This window comes from Eurosta solidaginis, chromosome 4, assembly GCF_040869045.1.
Source record: "Eurosta solidaginis isolate ZX-2024a chromosome 4, ASM4086904v1, whole genome shotgun sequence".
Lineage (NCBI taxonomy): Eukaryota > Metazoa > Arthropoda > Insecta > Diptera > Tephritidae > Eurosta > Eurosta solidaginis.
In genome coordinates, this window is record NC_090322.1 from 171,601,090 (window position 1) to 171,619,847 (window position 18,758).

An 18,758-nucleotide genomic window follows, 5' to 3' on the forward strand; every position below is an offset into this window, starting at 1 on the left:
TGATCCCAAACGCTCAATTTTTGAAAAGGTTATAGCAATTTGAAAAAAACACCGTTTTCCAACTCAAAATAAGTTTTAAATATTTTGACCGTTTGGGATCATTTTTTTTTTTAAATATGTTTTTAAATGTACTTTTCGGAAAAAATACAAAAAAAAAATTAAAGTTGTTTTTTCAATTAAATAAAAAAAAAAAAAAAATTCTCGGCCTACTCCGGGATAAGTGGGGATGATTGCAGAATTGTTTGAAATTTTTTATGAGAAAAAAGGGCAAAATTCGAAAAATCTCGAAAAACTGAAAAATTTCAAAAAAAAAACTTTAAACATTTTTTTGAATTTTTTCCGAAAAGTACATTTAAAAACAAATTTAAAAAAAAAAGATCCCAAATGGTCAATTTTTGAAAAATTCAAAGCATTTTGAAAACAAAAACGGTGTTTTTTTTTTAAATACATAACTTTTTTTGAGTTGGATGAAAAATTTGAAAAACTTCTGAAAAACGTCTTTAGTAAGCTAGAAAAAGAAGAAAAACTGTCAGCCAATTCTAAAGGGGTGGGGTTCAAAATTGGTCGAAATGGGATGGAATGCCCCATATTTATTTACATATCTTCGTTTTAAGGTAATATACCTAAAATTTGAAGCTTTCGATATGTTTCAATATTATGATCGTAATAGCATAAACGAATCGGGTTAATTTAAACTTCCATATACCAAAATTCTGAAGATAAAAAAAGGAATTGAGTTAGCCATGTCCGTCCGTCCGCCGTTGTTTGATCACAATAACTTGAAATAAATATTGAGATATCTTATTGAAATTTGGTATAGGGGTTCCTTGGTATTCATCTCCCATAACTATTTAAAGTGAGCGATATCGGATGATAACCACGCCCACTTTTTATATATATAACATTTTGGAAAACACAAAAAACTGATTCTTTAGTAAATAATACACCAAATATGTTGAAATTTGATTTTTGTTATTTTAACTGGAATTATTTCTTGTTATAGGCCTAACATGTGTATAGAATTTTGTTAGGAGGAATTTATTTATTTTTTTTCGACTCTAGAAATGTTGTGTATCGCTTGTCTCCCAATTTCCTCTTACAATAAAACTTGGTAAGTTAAATATCATTAAACAAAGCTTTTTTTCGCTATGATATATCTTACTATTCCAGTCCGTGACCCTTATAAATATCTTTTTTATATAAGTGGACGTGGTTCTTAACCGATCGCTCCCATTTTTAATAGAAATATTTCCTGCTATAAAGAAAGTATGTCTTCCCAATTTTATTACGATATGCTAATTTTTCTTCAAGATATGGCTCCCGAAACATAGTCAAAAAAGGGGCAGCACCACAGCCATTATCAAAAATTTTAATATTGTGACGAATATTAGCATCACTAAGCTGTTAGTAAATAAACACGCAACAACAAAAACATGAATCAGCCACTTTTTTGTACGTGTACACATTAAAGCTAGCAAAACTTATGTAGAAGGCGACGAAGAGCTATCTCACACACACAGATGTAGTCATCAACCGAATTAGTTAGTCACACACACACATGCATATGGCTATAAATTACAAATATGTATGTATTTATATAGCTGGTAACTAGCCAAGCAGGAGATACAAAACTTCTTGAAGGTGAAACGTCTAGACTTTAGGAGAAATATGCGAACGAGGCAACGGAGAGTATAAAAGCAGCGCAAGCTGAGTAGTCATTAATCAGTTTGATTTAAACTAGCTATCAGTTGCGCAGTGAAGTATAATTGTACTACTCCCAAAATAGTCTAATAAAGACCATTTTGCAATACAGAATATTGGAGTGATGTGTTCAATAGTTTAGTGAATCGAACGTTAGCAGAAGGTTTCAAATAAGCGCAATTTCCCAAAATTCGTTACAATATTTTCTAAATTTTAATTCAGTTTTAGATTTTGATTAAATTTTATAGCTGCAAAAGAGACATTCATTTGTAATCGATTATTCGGCTAGTCGACGAGTAGATAAGTCGTGTTGAAACTTTTGCACTGATTGAAAATCGACAAGTTTACTGGTATTTAATTTCAACATAACATGCAATCGATAAATTTTGAATATTCAAAAGTGACGTATTCATAAATAAAATTTTTTGTCAAAAAAATCAAGACAAAAATGTTGTTGTTTGCTGGAAAATTAGTTTCCGGAAACGCAGCCGGGTATGTAATTTCTTTTTTATTTCTCAGCATGCCAAAGAACTAAATTTAAAATATCTGAGTTGCAGATACATTACAATAACTCGACAACGTCTTTACAAATCGCAGAACTCGTTAAAAATTAGAAAATAAAACCATTATTCGAATAGTCGAATCTGTCGAATGCAAAAAAATTAGTTGATTATTGATAGTGGATTATTTTTCTAAACTACTTTTGCTAATCGACTAATCGATTATTCGAATAGTCTAATCCGTAAAGTATTGTAAAACATTCGAACTTGCATTTAATAGAAGAAGAAATCATCTTCTAAAATTTTCGTTTTATTTTTTCAATTCTTTTTTATAATTGCTTTTATTTTTAAGGTATTTCTTAAAACTTTCTTAGTATTTATGTTAATAAAGTTTTTTCCATAATTTATGTTAAGCTACTGTTGTTGGTGTTGTTGTAGCAGTGCTTCGCCATATGGTATAGGTGCGTACACTCTTATTATTGTCATCAATATTGTCTAACGGAAGTCCGTGGAAACTTACAGATTTAACAGGGTTGGACGAAGGAAATATTGGTGTTAGGGGCGTTGATTCTACATTACAATTGAAAAAATTTTGCCTCTTGTTTTGTGATATTTGTTTGTATGTAATACTGTGATTACTAATATTGAAATGTTACGCACTTATGCCTTTTCTGGTTTTATATTAATGTATTGCTTTTTGTTATTAAAATACACAGATCGCCCTTAAAAAAGCTAGAGAGACTAGCGAAACGTCGGGTTGGAATGGTGAAATAAGTTTGTTTTTATTTGCACCAAACGCCAATGGTCAAAAGAGCCTAAGTAAGCACTAGTAAATGAAAAAATGATTGTTGTCAAGTGGAGGACTTTAAAAGCGTGAAATATATTGGGTATATAGGGGTTTGATTCTGGACAAGTAAGAGTTTAACCAAATACGCTATCCAGATCGAAGTTGAGCCAGAGTGACGTGCGTCTTCTTTGGAGATTGCTTTACTCAGCAGCGAGTTTGAGATATTTGTTATTGAGATGGGCGCTCGCCGCACATTTATTGACATAGTAATTTGCTGACTTTTTGTGGATGTCTCTGAGAGCCCTTGAATGCTTTTTTCCAAACTGCTGACTTCTTGAGTGCCGAATTTCGTCATAGTGCCAACGGAGTCGACTCCTGCCTGGAGGTGGAGCCTCTTCAATAAGATGTCCGTTTGACTGCCAAGGTTTCTGGGTTTTCAAAGGAAACTGTTTACTCAGCATTTGATTTCTTTTCTTAATGGGGAGTTTTCTCGCCTCACTGTGTAGCTGATGTTGTGGTCACATAAGAAGGCGTCACGTGGTTATGAGCACAGTGTTTTGACAGGCCTGCAGTTTTCTACAGTTTGTTTCCATTAAGCTCGGCGACCATATATGGTACGCGTAGCAAACGACTGGGCAATTGATTCATAAGTGGCTGTGTATGTTTCTTTGCCTTTGCCTCAAGTGCTGTCTGTGAGAGATTTGAAGGTTTTGTTAAAGCTCTGAATCTTAGGTATAATTTTAATTGAATGCTCTCCAAAATGTAGGTATTGATCGAATGTCACGAGGGATTGCCTAGAATGTTTAATGGAGTCATGTTAATCGTTACCGAGATGGTCGGGCTACATAGTATCTTAATGGCGCTTTATTACCGGAACGTATCGTATCTATATTAGGCAAAGGACCATCAACATCAGTAAGAGTGTCTTTATTGTTAGTACAGCAACAACAATATCTAGAAAAATTTAAATGTTTGCGTTTTTAATAAGACGCCAAAAAGAACAATTTGCCTGTATTCGAAAACATAAAAGCTCTACCATTTACAAAATATCCTAAGCAATTTTAAAATGAAAAATTTAAAAATAAATATCAATATCATATTGATTGGCGGTTACTGTATGTATTTGTATATTTAGGAAGATAAATCTGAGGTAGTAAGATGAAATGTAACTCACCTGAGGAATTGTATTATTTTATCCCGTGGGAATATGAAATTGTGGCTCAGCGATTTTGGAATTTAAAAATATTTTTTTATTTTCTGGAAATTTAAAGAGCAGTGTTTTAAGTATATTTTTTACACATCAGATGGTTTTTTGCAATCTTTATATTTTTTTTACTATTCTGGTTTTTCTAATATACGAACTATTATTTTTTGCTATGATAAAGCGTTTTTGTTATTGGTCACATTTTTTTGTAAAAATTTTTTTATCAATTTAAATAAATTTACAACACTTTACATAAATAAATTTTTTACAAGTTTTTTTTTCTTTGTTTGATTATTGATTTCAAAAAGCTGATTTTGCTGGCGGCATTCAAGTGGCAGCTACTCTACGCTTAGCGGTATCTCTTATCGTTTTCTTTTCTTTCTTTATTTATGAATGCCTTCTCACTGCACCTTACAGTTTCAGCTACATACTTTTTTGTTTTTGTAAACACTTGAGGAAGGTGCAGCGCTCACCAAACGAAAGCCTCAATTCGAGTTGGCTAAAAAGAAACCCGTCAAAAGCGTGCAGTGTAACCAGAGACACACTAACAGCTTGTCAAGTGGCTAGGTAGTAGGTGAGGGAGATGCAAGAAGAAGCAAAAGAAGTAGAAATGTAAAAGAAGGAACTCTAAAGCGGAACAACAGAATACCTTTAGTTTTTATTTTCTTTTTTTTTCTATTTTCTCTATTGCTTTCTCAACGTCTTGCTGATTGACTGATTGTGCCGTGTGTGGTGCGCATTGTGGTGCCATTTGTTGTTGGATGTTGTAGTAGTGGTAGGTTTTGCTCGTTTCGTTAGCCATTCGTTTGCTGGTCGCTCGCGTTTATGGGTCGCTGGTGAAGGTAAGTGAGACGCGTTGCGTTCAAGTTAGCGGAACTATCGACGATGGGGCGATGGTTTTTGGTTCGTTATATTTTTTTGTTTACTTCTGAAAATTAATTTCCTATACTACAACATGTTCCTTAGTGTTTTTTTGTTGATCCACACTGTGGAGTATTTTGTTGAAATATATATATGGTAAATATGGTAGCGATATTGCAGAGAATGCAGTTGGACTTAAAACTTCTTAAAGTGTAGATAAGCAAAAAAAAAAAAAGAAAGAAATTAAAAAAAACTCCAAGTCTACTATTGAATTCTCAGAAGGAGAGGCACTGTGGCTCTTCCCCACATCGCGTGGTTCATAAGATGGATATATACGAAATAATTTAATCTTTCAGTGTTCCTAGACATCGAGGGGGTAGTCAATATCGGTCGACTATAGGTGAAAAAATGTTTCGTTCACTTACTTGGTATTAAATAATCTATAGGTTATTAGATATAATGTTTAATTAGTTGGTTAATGTGCCTCCAAGGTTATAATAATCCAAGCCCAAGGAGCAAACGGTGCTCTATTTGATACACCTTCACCTGGAACCCATTATTACTAGCTGCTGTTTGATTAGTATCGCATATTATGTTTGATTCGCTCGATGAACTTCCTGATACACTTTATGAGGAAGCTGGCAATTTCTTTATTTACGTCGAAACGTGCTTGTGCTCAGCATTAGCACAGATGCAGTGCGAATTTTTCTTTGCAGACATCCTCTCCCTTATATCCGCATATGTAGTTCAGTGGCGGTCCTCTTTTCATGATTGTGCGAGTATTCTTAAGTATTTATTTTACGGTCTCTGGTTAGCAGGTCCGTTGCTCTCTTCATAACATGCATTTTTGAATGACCAACAGGTTCTGAAGAGTACTTCCACATTTCCAAATCGTTATCTCCTTTAACCTCCCATGTTTTTTTTTGTAATTTGAGTGAATGGTGCATAAAGACCACCTAAGAGCGCCTGATTTTGAAACTGGTGTCTCCATTTCATAGCATCAGCTTGCTATCATTGCCTTTATGAATCGCTTCAATGATTTAGCGACCGATGACATAAAACTTCATCTCTTTCCTTATTGCATCCAATGTTCCTTTGGTAACTCCATTTTAGTGGGATAAATCATCCTTTGCGGCATAAGAGCTGCTTGACTGTATGAGTAAATGCATACTTTACACCTTCTCACTAAGTCCGCCGACAGGAGTTTAGAGGGTCTTTTTACATGGAGTATTTCCGCTAGAAAATATTAGCCGAGGCAGAAAGACAGAACTGAAAACAAAGCCTAAATCTGGCAGAGAAAGTAACAGCTCCTACGCCGTAGTCCCTTTTGGATCGTTCGATATAGAATAAGAGTTTCTATTGTCTGCATACCCGCTCTTCCCTCCACTCCTACTTGGGAAAACTACACTCTATAATTTCTGTCAAAACTTTCGCTAAGTTTATTTCGTATGTTATAATTATGTTCGACCCCACCTATCACAATCATAAGCGCCAAGAACATGTTAAACGCGGTATCTTGTCGATCTTATTATTGCTTTGTTTTAGACCAGCGAAATGTTACCTGCTCTAGGACAATTCATGGAAGAAGAGATTATGTCTGATAGAAGCAGAGCTGGCGCTTGTCTTTAATAACATTAAAAACTCAGGCTCCCTGTGACTTACCCTCTCTAAAAAATAATGCGTTTTATCGGGGTATGTCTATAGTTTTCGGGAGTTACTGCCGTATTATGATAGGTTTTAACGAATAAAGTAAAAAAAAGATATCCCCAACGGGTTAGGGGGCTAAGAATATACACGCGGCAGGTATGCCTGTCGTAAGAGGCGACATTAAATAACCAAATTGATTGAAGGGGTTGGCAGCGCAATATATAACTTCTCCAACCCAATTGTCAACCTCACCTACCCGTGGCGATTCCAGTTCCTTTGACAGCCGAGGCTCTGGCGACCCCAAGTTGCTTATGGATCTAGGGGTTGGAGGGTGGGATGGCCTAGAAGGTGGTAATCCAAATCGTTACCGAGATGGTCGTGCTAGTATCTTAATGGTGCTTGTTACCGGAACGTACCGGATCTGTATCCGGAAAAGGACCATCAATATCGATAAAACTCCCCAAAACCTTAGGAGACTGTCTTTGTCGTTTATACAACAACAACAGCTTTCTCGTTTGGGATTAATTTTGGAGATAGCAGGTTTGGTGGAGTTTTTAGCGTCTTAAGGTTTTATGAAGGGTTGTATTTTTTCACAGTGAAAAATCCGGATTGGAACAAATAGACAAAAAATACACAGCCAACTCTAGACCGACATGTGAACTGCTCACAGAAACGCCTTTGTATCCCATGAAATGACCAGCCAGCAATTCTACAAATTGTCTGCAGTGCCGTTTTTCACACCAGACACCTAGCTAGATATTCTGCTGTCGATGATATCATGAGCCCGTCGATAGTTCCCAGTCTCGACTTTCTCAAATAATCGCAAAGTGTCTGTCCGTGGCTTCGATGGCGGGGAGTGCTTTGGTACCTATGAATGTCTATCCAGCATCTACTCTGGCAAAGTTGTCAGTCGTCTTATACGTAGGTGATTCCATGTCCTCAGATACGTTCCTCTTTCTTGTCGACTAAGACTACAGAAAATGTATTGAAATAGTACATGGCCATTGGGATATTGGGGTTCTTGCGGCAGCAGTTGTAATCTTCTATGAATGGAGAAACGGTTATGTTGATTAAAATTTTGTGTAAAAGAGAGCCTTTCAGAGCCTCATATTTTTTTTTTTTTATTAATAAATATACCTCTAAAGAGATTAAAGCCGGCTTCTCTTTCGATTTCTGCTGTACTTCCTTTTCAATATTTTCAAACTAGCTTTTTTGTGCCGACTCCGAAAGGCATATGAGTTTGCAAGAAGCTTTTAATGATTGAAATACGCTCAAAGGGCACACCAAACAACTGCCGACAGGCGACTTCGATTTAGGCAAGTTTTCTAAAATATGTTGATAATAGTGGCCGACGCCAAACTTGGGTCACCCATAACCACGGTAATCACGCCAACCTTTATGGTCCGTTTTTAGAAAAAAACAAGTAAGGAAGGTTAAGTTCGGGTGTAACCGAACATTACATACTCAGTTGAGAGCTATGGTGACAACATAAGGGAAAATAACCATGTAGGAAAATGAACCGAGGGAAACCCTGGAATGTGCTTATATGACATGTGTATCAAATGAAAGGCATTAAAGAGTATTTTATGAGGGAGTGGGCCATAGTTCTATAGGTGGACGCCATTTAGGGATATAGCCATAAAGGTGGACCAGGGGTGACTCTAGAATGTGTTTGTACGATATGGGTATCAAATTAAAGGTATTAATGAGGGTTTTAAAAGGGAGTGGTGGTTGTTGTATAGGTGGTCGTCTTTTCGAGATATCGACATAAAGGTGGACCAGGGGTGACTCTAGAATGCGTTTGAACGATATGGGTGTCAAATGAAAGGTGTTAATGAGTATTCTAAAAGGGAGTAATCATTAGTTCCATAGGTGGACGCCGTTTCGAGATATCGCCATAAAGGTGGACCAGGGGTGACCCTAGAATTTGTTTGTACAATATGGGTATCAAAAGAAAGGTGTTAATGAGTATTTTAAAAGGGAGTAATCCTTAGTTCCATAGGTGGACGCCGTTTCGAGATATCGCCATAAAGGTGGGCCAGAGGTGACTCTAGAATTCGTTTGTGAAATATGGGTATCAATCGAAAGGAGTTAATGAGTATTTTAAAAGGGAGTGGGCCTTAGATCTATAGGTGGACGCATTTTCGAGGTATCGCAATAAAGGTGGACCAGGGGTGACTCTAGACTTTGTTTGTACGATATGGGTATCAAATGAAAGGTGCTAATGAGTATTTTTAAAACGGAGCGGGCCTTTGTTCTATAGGTGTTCGCCTTTTCGAGATATCGGCATAAAGGTGGACCAGGGGTGACTTTAGAATATGTTTGTACGATATGGGTATCAAATGAAAGGTGCTAATGAGTATTTTAAAAGGGCGTGGGGCTTAGTTCTATAGGTGGACGCCTTTTCGAGATATCGCCATAAAGGTGGACCAGGGGTGACTCTAGAATGAGTTTGTACGATATGGGTATAAAATTAAAGGTATTAATGAGAGTTTTAAAAGGGAGTGGTGGTAGTTGTATATGTGAAGGCGTTTTCCAGATATCGACCAAAATGTGGACCAGGGTGACCCAGAACATCATCTGTTGGATACCGCTAATTTATTTATATATGTAATATCTGCCAATCGGCGGCTGTGATGGTAGCATGCTCCGCCTATTACACCGTATGCCATGGGTTCAACTCCCGGGCAAAGCAACATCAAAATTTTAGAAATAAGATTTTTCAATTAGAAGAAAATTTTTCTAAGCGGGGTCGCCCCTCGGCAGTGTTTGGCAAGCACTCCGGGTGTATTTCTGCCATGAAAAGCTCTCAGTGAAAACTCATCTGCTTTGCAGATGCCGTTCGGAGTCGGCATAAAACATGTAGGTCCCGTCCGGCCAATTTGTAGGGAAAATCAAGAGGAGCACGACGCAAATTGGAAGAGAAGCTCGGCCTTAGATCTCTTCGGAGGTTATCGCGCCTTACATTTATTTTTATTTATTTAATATCTGCCAAGATTTTAAGAGTTTTTTATTTCGCCCTGCAGAACTTTTTCATTTTCTTCTACTTAATATGGTAGGTGTTACAACCATTTTATAAAGTTTTTTCTAAAGTTATATTTCGCGTCAATAAAACAATCCAATTACCTTACCATGTTTCATCCTTTTTTTCGTATTTGGTATAGAATTATGGCATTTTTTTCATTTTTCGTAATTTTCGATATCGAAAAAGTGGGCGTGGTCATAGTCGGATTTCGTTCATTTTTGTACCAAGATAAAGTGAGTTCAAGTAAGCACGTGAACTAAGTTCATTACAGATATGTCGATTTTTGCCCAAGTTATCGTGTTAACGGCCATGCGGAAGGACAGACGGACGACTGTGTATAAAAACTGGGCGTGGCATCAACCGATTTCGCCCATTTTCACCGAAAACAGTTAACGTCATAAAATCTATGCCCCCACCAAATTTCAAAAGGATTGGTTAATTTTTTTTCGACTTATGGCGTTAAAAGTATCCTAGACAAATTAAATGAAAAAGGGCGGAGCCACGCCCATTTTGAAATTTTCTTTTATTTTTGTATTTTGTTGCACCATATCATTACTGGAGTTGAATGTTGACATAATTTACTTATATACTGTAAAGATAGTCAATTTTTTGTTAAAATTTTACTTTAAAAAAAAATTTTTTTTAAAAGTGGGCGTGGTCCTTATCCGATTTTTCTAATTTTTATTAGGCGTACATATAGTAATAGGAGTAACGCTCCTACCAAATTTCATCATGATATCTTCAACGACTGCCAAATTACAGCTTGCAAAAGTTTTAAATTACCTTCTTTTAAAAGTGGGCGGTGCCACGCCCATTGTCCAAAATTTTACTAATTTTCTATTCTGCGTCATAAGTTCTTTTGTAATGAATTATCGCACTTTTTCGGTTTTTCGAAATTTTCGATATCGAAAAAGTGGGCGTGGTTATAGTCCGATATCGTTCATTTTAAATAGCGATCTGAGATGATTGCTCAGGAACCTACATACCAAATTTCATCAAGATACCTCAAAATTTACTCAAGTTATCGTGTTAACGGACGGACGGACGGGCGGACATGGCTCAATCAAATTTTTTTCGATCCTGATTATTTTGATATATGGAAGTCTATATCTATCTCGATTCCTTTATATATGTACAACCAACCGTTATCCAATCAAACTTAATATACTCTGTGAGCTCTGCTCAACTGAGTATAAAAATATGAGGAAGTAAATTTCTCAGTTTTGCAGAATTTTTATTTTGAGACCTTTTTTCAAAATACCCCACTGTGCAACGCACTTCGTGACTAAATAACTGACTTGTGTAGCTTTTGGTGTTTTACCTGCTGTTGTTGTCTTGCCTTTCTTTTCTTGTTCTTTTCAATGTATTCAATTTTACTATCTTGTATTTTTTAATGTTGGGGTTGTGTTTTAGTTGTTTTTTATTTTTATTGTTTTATGTAGTTGTGCATTCTTTGTTTCTTCATTATTTCACGTTCTTATTTATAATTATTGTTGTTATTGTGGAAGCCACAATAATCTCCTCTATGGTTTGTTAAGCTCAAGCAGCGCAACATAAAAAGCATACAACGGCGTTTGGCCGTTTTTGGTTAACGCTTCGTTTGTGTTGTAGTTGTCAATGGTATCTTTGCGATTATGTTGATTGTAGGTGACGTGTTTTATTGCCAATAAAATTCTTTCCTTGGCTAACTATTTGCAGTATTTGCAAATTTAGAAATGCACTAGACAGTGAACAAGAAATTACCTACGTATTCTTGTTCTTACCTTCAGCTTCGATGTTGTCAAAAACAATCAGTATGAAATAAAGCTATTCGGCCTTCTAAAGGGCAAGAAAAGAGGACAAGGAAAGGCAAATCAGCTATTTGTTTGTTATAAACTCGCAGTGAATTATATTCCAATATTGTTTTGGTCCAGAACTAAATTGTAAAGTCCGGAGTATTAGAGAAAGCCTCCTATTTAACTCTCAACAATTTCTCTAAACTATTCTCTCATATTTTTTTGTTTCGTGTTGCAAAGCAATCGAAATTATCCATTGTGGAAAAAGGAAACCATTAAATTTCTTAATAAAAAAAATATGTGCAAACTATTTCAAATATTAAACAAAAAGCTTGTTGTCAGTTGTCATGATAATAGCGGGATTCGCTTTTTCTTGAAAACGGTGCATGGAATGCATATTTGTCCGGATTGTAAAGTCACAACAACAAGTTTAGGTTAGGTTGAACTGGCCGGCCAATAAATATCTCACATAGACTGAGTGTGTCCATAGGATTACCAGAATTTGTTTGACGATCTAACGGAAGAACCCCAATCAGATGCCAAGGCTTATGTTAATAACTCCGTCCTCCTGCTGATCTTAGAAATTTTGCAGTCCCGTGGTTTTGCCCCCGCATTTACTGCTTGATGGATCATATGCAACTCCTGTCTCCTTTTGATTTCTCCTAAATTGATTGGGACGTCTATCGTCGATTTAGCGAGTGCCTCCTTTGCCAACTCATCGGCCATTTTGTTTTGTTATAAAAAACTCCATTCTCTTGGCAAATACTAGAAGTTTTCTAGGACCTAGCTTAATTGTTGCCTCGAGATCTGGCAACTCAGCCGCCCCTTATAGATGTAGCCTTGACCTGGCTAGCGCAGGATACGAACACAGAACGTGCTTAGCCGTTTATTACTGCAGCTCGCACTTCCTACACCTGCTGTTACTGACGAGACCCAACTTATAAGCTTGTGACGCCAGAAGGCAGTGTCCAGTTAGTATGTCCATCGTGAGCCTTAAGTCTTCTCTTTTCAGAGATATGAGCCGATTTTTGTGTCTAATACCGTAGGCTTTGCCCATGATCTTAGAGATTTTGCAGCACAGTGATTTTGTTCACGCCTTTCCTGCTTGATGCATCATATGCAACTCTTTCGTCGAAACAGCGGGCGTTGCACTCTCATAGGCCTTTTCGTTACCTTCAATCCCGTTATGACCAGGAAGCCAGTATAGATGTATGGTCCGGCTTGAGCAAAGTGTTTCCAATGCTTCTTTGCATTACAGAAGTTTTTTTTTTATAGACCGATATGACTGTAACTTTTGTAGTTATCAAACGACTAGAATCACTGAATTTTCCCTGCCTCAGTCAGCTACACAAATCGATCAGTAAAAACCACAGTCGGTTCTGAATGAACACACAGCACATACACACAAATTTACACAAGCATCAATTTTGACAACACCTCCTCATGTACATACCTACGAACTATAAATACAAGCCAAACGACAACAACAGATCAGAACGAAAATCGGCACTGGTGATGGCACAATGACGAAAGCTATTTGTTTCAAAGCCAAATTTGACAAGGGATGACGGAAAATCGTTCCAATAAAGACTATTTAAGACCATTTAACATTTTTGGATAGACAAAACTTTATCTCTAAATCTCTTCTTCAGGCTCTGAAGAGTCCAAAGGTACACGTTTTGAGGTTGTCTGAGGGAAATCTTGTACGCAGTTATTCTTAGGTCTTCAATATCTACTATAAAAATGGTATCACTTCCGAGGTATTTTCACTTTTGTCTTTTTTGTAACATTGTGTAATCTGCTATATTCATCATTTAAATTCCTTTGAAGGAAGAGTAATAGCAAACTTCTTTTAAGTAGTGCACTACTAAACTTATTTACTAAGAGTCCATGATGGAAGCTATGCTATACGACCAGATCGTAGTGTTCACTTTTACCTTGAACAAGTTTGGGCCTCGCTTGTAGGAAAGTCCTAATCTTCGAAAGCTATTCTGTTTTATAAGCTATTCTTATATATAAGTATATTGATCTTTAATTTACATTTATTTTGTTATTCGAATCTCCGTTAATTATAGCTAAGCTTTAATTATCATTGACATTAAACTGTCGAACAATGACGTTAATTTATATTTTTAAACTTATCTTCACACCAATCAGTGTTCAAGGTATGTGTATGTGTGTATGTATGAGAGTGTTTTGTATGTATGTGTGTAGACAAGGGTGGTTCTTTAAGGGAAAATGAACGACTTTGGCTCCGATTGAACGTGGTTGCGATGTGTCGCACATGGGTCAAAATTTAGGTATCTTTATGCGGACTCTTTTTTTTCTAATGCCAAAACGGGTTGAATCAAATATTCCTTGTTTTATCTAGTTAATATCCAAAATAGAGACGCCTATAGTTAAAGGTAACACTTGAAAATTGGAAAGGGTTGCGGTGAGCGTATTTTATGCATTTCGTTGTTTTTTACTTGCAGTTTTATAGAAATTTTCGCTTATGTCTCAGAAGAAATCTTAAGCTCAATATAATACTGATAATGCAGCGATGAAATTGAATGTCGAGAATCTCCCGAGCTTCACGAGTATTTCAAGATTCGACAATATATCACGAGAAGCCAAGACTCGCAAGAACCTCCTTCTCGAACAAATTCGAGAAAACGAAAGCTTAAGGTGAGACTGAAATATATGTTTCACACAATATTTAAGGACCACTCTAACATATACATTTACCTAGCTTATGCCGGTGTTTTTTTGTTTGTTTTTGTTTTTTTTTTTTTGTGCATTAATTTATTACATTCATGATCGTACGCTAACTGGAAAATTTGCTTAGCCAAGCAAAAAGCGAATGAAAAAACAGCTACAGAAAAAATTAATTACAAATCAAAAAACAAAATAATAAACGTGACAAGCACAAAAATTAAAAATAAAAAAACATAAAGTAAAAACATATGAACAAAAACAAAAGCAAGCGAAATTGTTTAAATATTTTGGAATAAATTGCTGCGATAACGGCGTAGTACTTAATAATACTAAAATAATATTAAGACCTTGTATATAATTTGGTATTTAAAACTACATGTCAAGCATTAAAATTGAGCATGAAGCCATATGTTAGGTCGGTTAGGTTGAACTGGCTTGCCAATAAAGCCCTCATATAGACTAAATGTGTCCATAATGTTACTAGAACTTGTTTGACGACCAAACGGGAGAACCCTAATAAGGTGCCAGGACTTATGTTATAGAATAACAATGTCCTCTTGGCAAATACTAGAAGCTTTCTTGGACCTTAATTGCTGCCTCGATAGCTGGATACTCCGCCGCCCTTAATAGCTGGAGCCTTGACCTGGCGAGCGCAGGACACGAACACAGAAGGTGCTCAACCTTTTCTTCCTGCATCTCCCACTTCCTACATCTGCTGTTACTGACGAGGTCCAACTTATAAACATGTGACACTAGAAAGCAGTTAGTATACTCATCGCGAGCCTTAAGTCTTCTCTCTTCAGAGATATGAACCACTGTGTGAGTCTAATATCGTCGTATTTGCGCATGATCTTATTAATTTTGCAGCCCCGTGCTTCTTTGGGTTTACGTGCTTCGTGTTTACGTACTTTTTGTGTGGCTGTCCACCAAACAAGCACCACATATTAAAGTATAGGTTTGACAACTGTCGTAAATACCCACTAAGAGAGTTTGGGTGATAGGCCCCACGTGAATCCTGGCTCCATTTTGCATGCATACAGTGCTGCAGAGATTTTCTTCGCTCTGTCTTCCACATGGATTTTCCACGACAACATACTATCTAGTAAAACTCATGGATATTTTTTGATAGAATTTTTATGGTTTTTCCGCATTGTCTGTTAATCCGACTACAGCTCTATCAGAGAGCTGATTTTCTGCTTCTGCCACTTATGATGACTGAAACGTCATAAATTTCGGCTGGTTCTCCGCCTAAGCAATTGCTTGATGAGCAGCATCCACAGCATTGGTGATAATACCATCTAATTCCGTGATAGATGAGGCAGTTCGCAGCATCTTCTTTCTTATGGATTGGGCTTAGATTACAGTAGCCTATGTTGAAACCCGAAGTACTTTCAAAGCAAATTAGTTTAGTTTGCGATTAAAGCTGGTTCACTTCTCTTCAGTAAATACACCAATAGGCTGATACAAAGCTTTTCACTTTGCTAATATCGATTTCGGAATCCTTCCTGGCAATGACGGCAGCAACTTCTTTCCTTTCAATATTCCTGTGTCCCGAGACCAGGAAAATCGAAGCCTTATGGTCTTCTCTGAACGCCAGCGAGACTTAGTCTTACGAACAATATTGAAATATCCTTGCAGTATGAGTTAGATACGCAAAAGTGCTGGAACGATATCTCTGACATAGACCTAAGGTTTAAAGATATTTCAAGATTCAGGAAGCCTATAAGATTGACTAGCCCGCATATTTTTCGATCGTGTTCAGATATTTACTTTGATTTATTAAATTTTACTCGTCAACAGACTGAGTCCCTACCAGTGCTTGCATGAGTGCATAAAGCCTGCCATTATGGTCCCAGATCTTTTGGTCCAATCTATCACGGATGGAGGGAATTTTTGAGAAGGCAACGGCAATAAATAAGGGAGAGGAGTTTTTCTGCATTTGCGTTGCTGTGGAAGACAAGAATTTAATGGAGGCATACATATAAAATCGCACATAATCACTTCCTAGATCACAATAAGCTATGGCATACATAAAATCCTTCGGGTTTTTTTTAGGGCTCCCGTTATGCTAAGCATTGCAAGTCTGCATACCTTTCCTAATTTTTTCAGGTGGGTTCTTTTTATGTGGCTGTCCAGCAAACAAAACTTTGCAGTATAGGATAGGTTTTACAATCACTGTAAATACCCAATGAGAGAGAGAGGGCGATTAACCTCACGTATACCCGAGCAGTCTTTTGTATGCATAAAATGTAGTAGAGGCCTGCTTTACTCTCTCCTCCACGTTGAGCTTCCACAACAACTAACTATGTAGAATATTTCAAAGATATTTTGTTCAAGGTATCTCTTGCAGGATAAGCCCTCCTAGCTTGGGTCTGGTACAATTTCGGATCTTGTACCGCTTAGTATAGAAGAACATATTCTTATACCCCAGCAGGTTAGAGGGTTAGAATATACCCGCGGTAGGTATGCCTGTAGTGAGAGGGGACCAAAATACCAAATTGATTCAAGGGGTTGTATAGGGCCAACCTCTCAAGGGGTTGCCAGCGCAATATATAGCTTCTCCAACCCAATTGTCAACCTCGCCTACCCGTGGCGAATCCTGTTTCATTGACACCCGAGGCTCTGACGACCCCAAGTTCCTTATGGAACTAGGGGGTGGGGAGAGCGGGATGGCCTAGAAGGTTTAATGTGGTCATATAAATCGTTCCCGAGATGGTCGGGCTAGTACCTTAATGATGCTTTGTTACCGGAACGTACCGGATCTATATCGGGCAAAGAACCATCATCATCGATAACACTACCCACAGCTTTCGAGAAGTGTCTTTATCGTTAATACAACAACAACAACAACAACCATATTCTTATTCTCTGAGTTGGACATTAGATGCCTAGTTATGTTTATCGCGAAGCGCCCGATCCATCAAAGAGCTAATTTTTGAAGGGCACTTTCCATTTGTAACAATTGTAAATTCATCTGCGTAAGCCGTATGTTTGACAGGTGCTTCCTCGAGCTGCCTGAGCAGTTGGTTTATTACCAGCAACCACAGCAGAGGTGATAACACAGCGTCCAGCATCGTGCACCTGTTGACTGGTTTCGTGGCATCATACAATACCCATTTGTGAAGTAACCTTCCTGCAATTTAACATGCAGCCGATCCATCTGGTTATGGCTGTATGTACTTGAATGTAGTCAAGACCATACATGATCGCCTGATTAGAGACATTGTTGAAAGCATCGGCAATGTCTAAGAAGACTTCTAAGGCATACTCCTTATATTCCAAGACTCTCTGTGTTTTTTTTTTACCACCCTATGCAGTGCAATGTCTAACGACTTGCCTTTGGTGTACGCATGTTGTGTTGTGAAGAACAGTTTTTCATTTACGTTGGACTTTATTTACACATCTATCAGCCGCTCAAAGGATTTGAGCAGAAATGATGTTAAGTAAGGAACTCCGTAGTAGACAGCTTTTAGTTCTTCCATATTTTCAAAGTACGCAATACGTAAAATATTTCTCTTTATATGTTTTATATGCATCAGAAATTCATAAAAATATATACGTATGTGATTTTGCTTACTTTTCAATATTTTTTTTTATCAGACTCAGCTGCAACGTAGCGTGTTCCGAATTTTTTTTTTTTTGTTTTTATTTTTTTTATTTTCTTTTGTCACTATTTTATGCAAATTCTCTATTTTATTTGCAAGCAGAAAATTTCACCAGGAATAATTTGGAATATGCATTCATTCCATGTAATCATTTATTTTGTTTGTTTTATTAGCTTTTATTAGCACTTTCACATTAGTACTAATATAAACATACACTCACACACATGCACTTGCACTGTTTTGTTTTTACACACTGACTTTGCAAAGACAAACTATAGAAAAGACCATAGGCATATTTTTCGTTGTTGCTATATTTTTGGTTTTGGTATTTTGCAAATGTGAAATTCTTTTCGTTATTTTTCATTTAATATTGAAACGAGAGAAAAAATCACTTTGTTTTCATTTTCAAACTTTTCGCTAGTTTCCCATACAATTAATTTGAGTTTTTCGTTGATAACTCACATCAGCACAGTTAAGATATTCAGCTTTTATTAAAAATACTACATAAATAAGACAGTCAGCCGCTCTCAATCGCTAAACACAACCAACACCTACGAAGCACACGAAGAAACTAAACATGAAATAAACCAAAGAATTAAGACACGAACCTAAGTCGGCTATGGCAGAGCGTTTTACTTTAGTTTGATGAAAGCAAACGAATGAGAACGTAAAAGAAGTTAGACCAGCAAAATAAGCGGCAGAATAGATAGCCATGCAAGACACAGAAAGAATGAAGTGAACAAAAGCAAGTGGCACAACCTACAATGCAGAAAATGTAGAAAACGCAAAGCAAAGCAAATTTTGCCACCGAAGGTAAACGATGCGAACATACCAACGAACAAAGAGTAAACGAGCTGGTAATGCAGGTGCGAAAGCAGAACAAAAAAATTGCTCACACGCTTTTGTTATTGGTGTTGTTGGCTTTGCGCTTTTTTTAATTGTATTTTTATACTCAG

General features: G+C 36.8%; 1 protein-coding gene across 10 annotated transcripts in view; it reads right to left on the reverse strand.

The window, feature by feature from the left end:
• Window positions 1–18,400, reverse strand: part of LOC137250634 (peptidyl-prolyl cis-trans isomerase G) — a 546,463-nt gene extending 528,063 nt beyond the window's left edge. For 5 of the 10 annotated variants that reach the window (XM_067783774.1, XM_067783767.1, XM_067783764.1 and 2 more), the window contains exon 1: window positions 4,163–5,449. The gene's annotated coding sequence lies outside the window, so the exon portion shown is untranslated. Of the gene's footprint in view, window positions 1–4,162; window positions 5,450–17,774 lie in introns of those variants that run through there. The other 5 variants (XM_067783772.1, XM_067783770.1, XM_067783771.1 and 2 more) reach the window with 3 other exon arrangements.
• Between the last annotated feature and the right edge of the window lie 358 nt (window positions 18,401–18,758).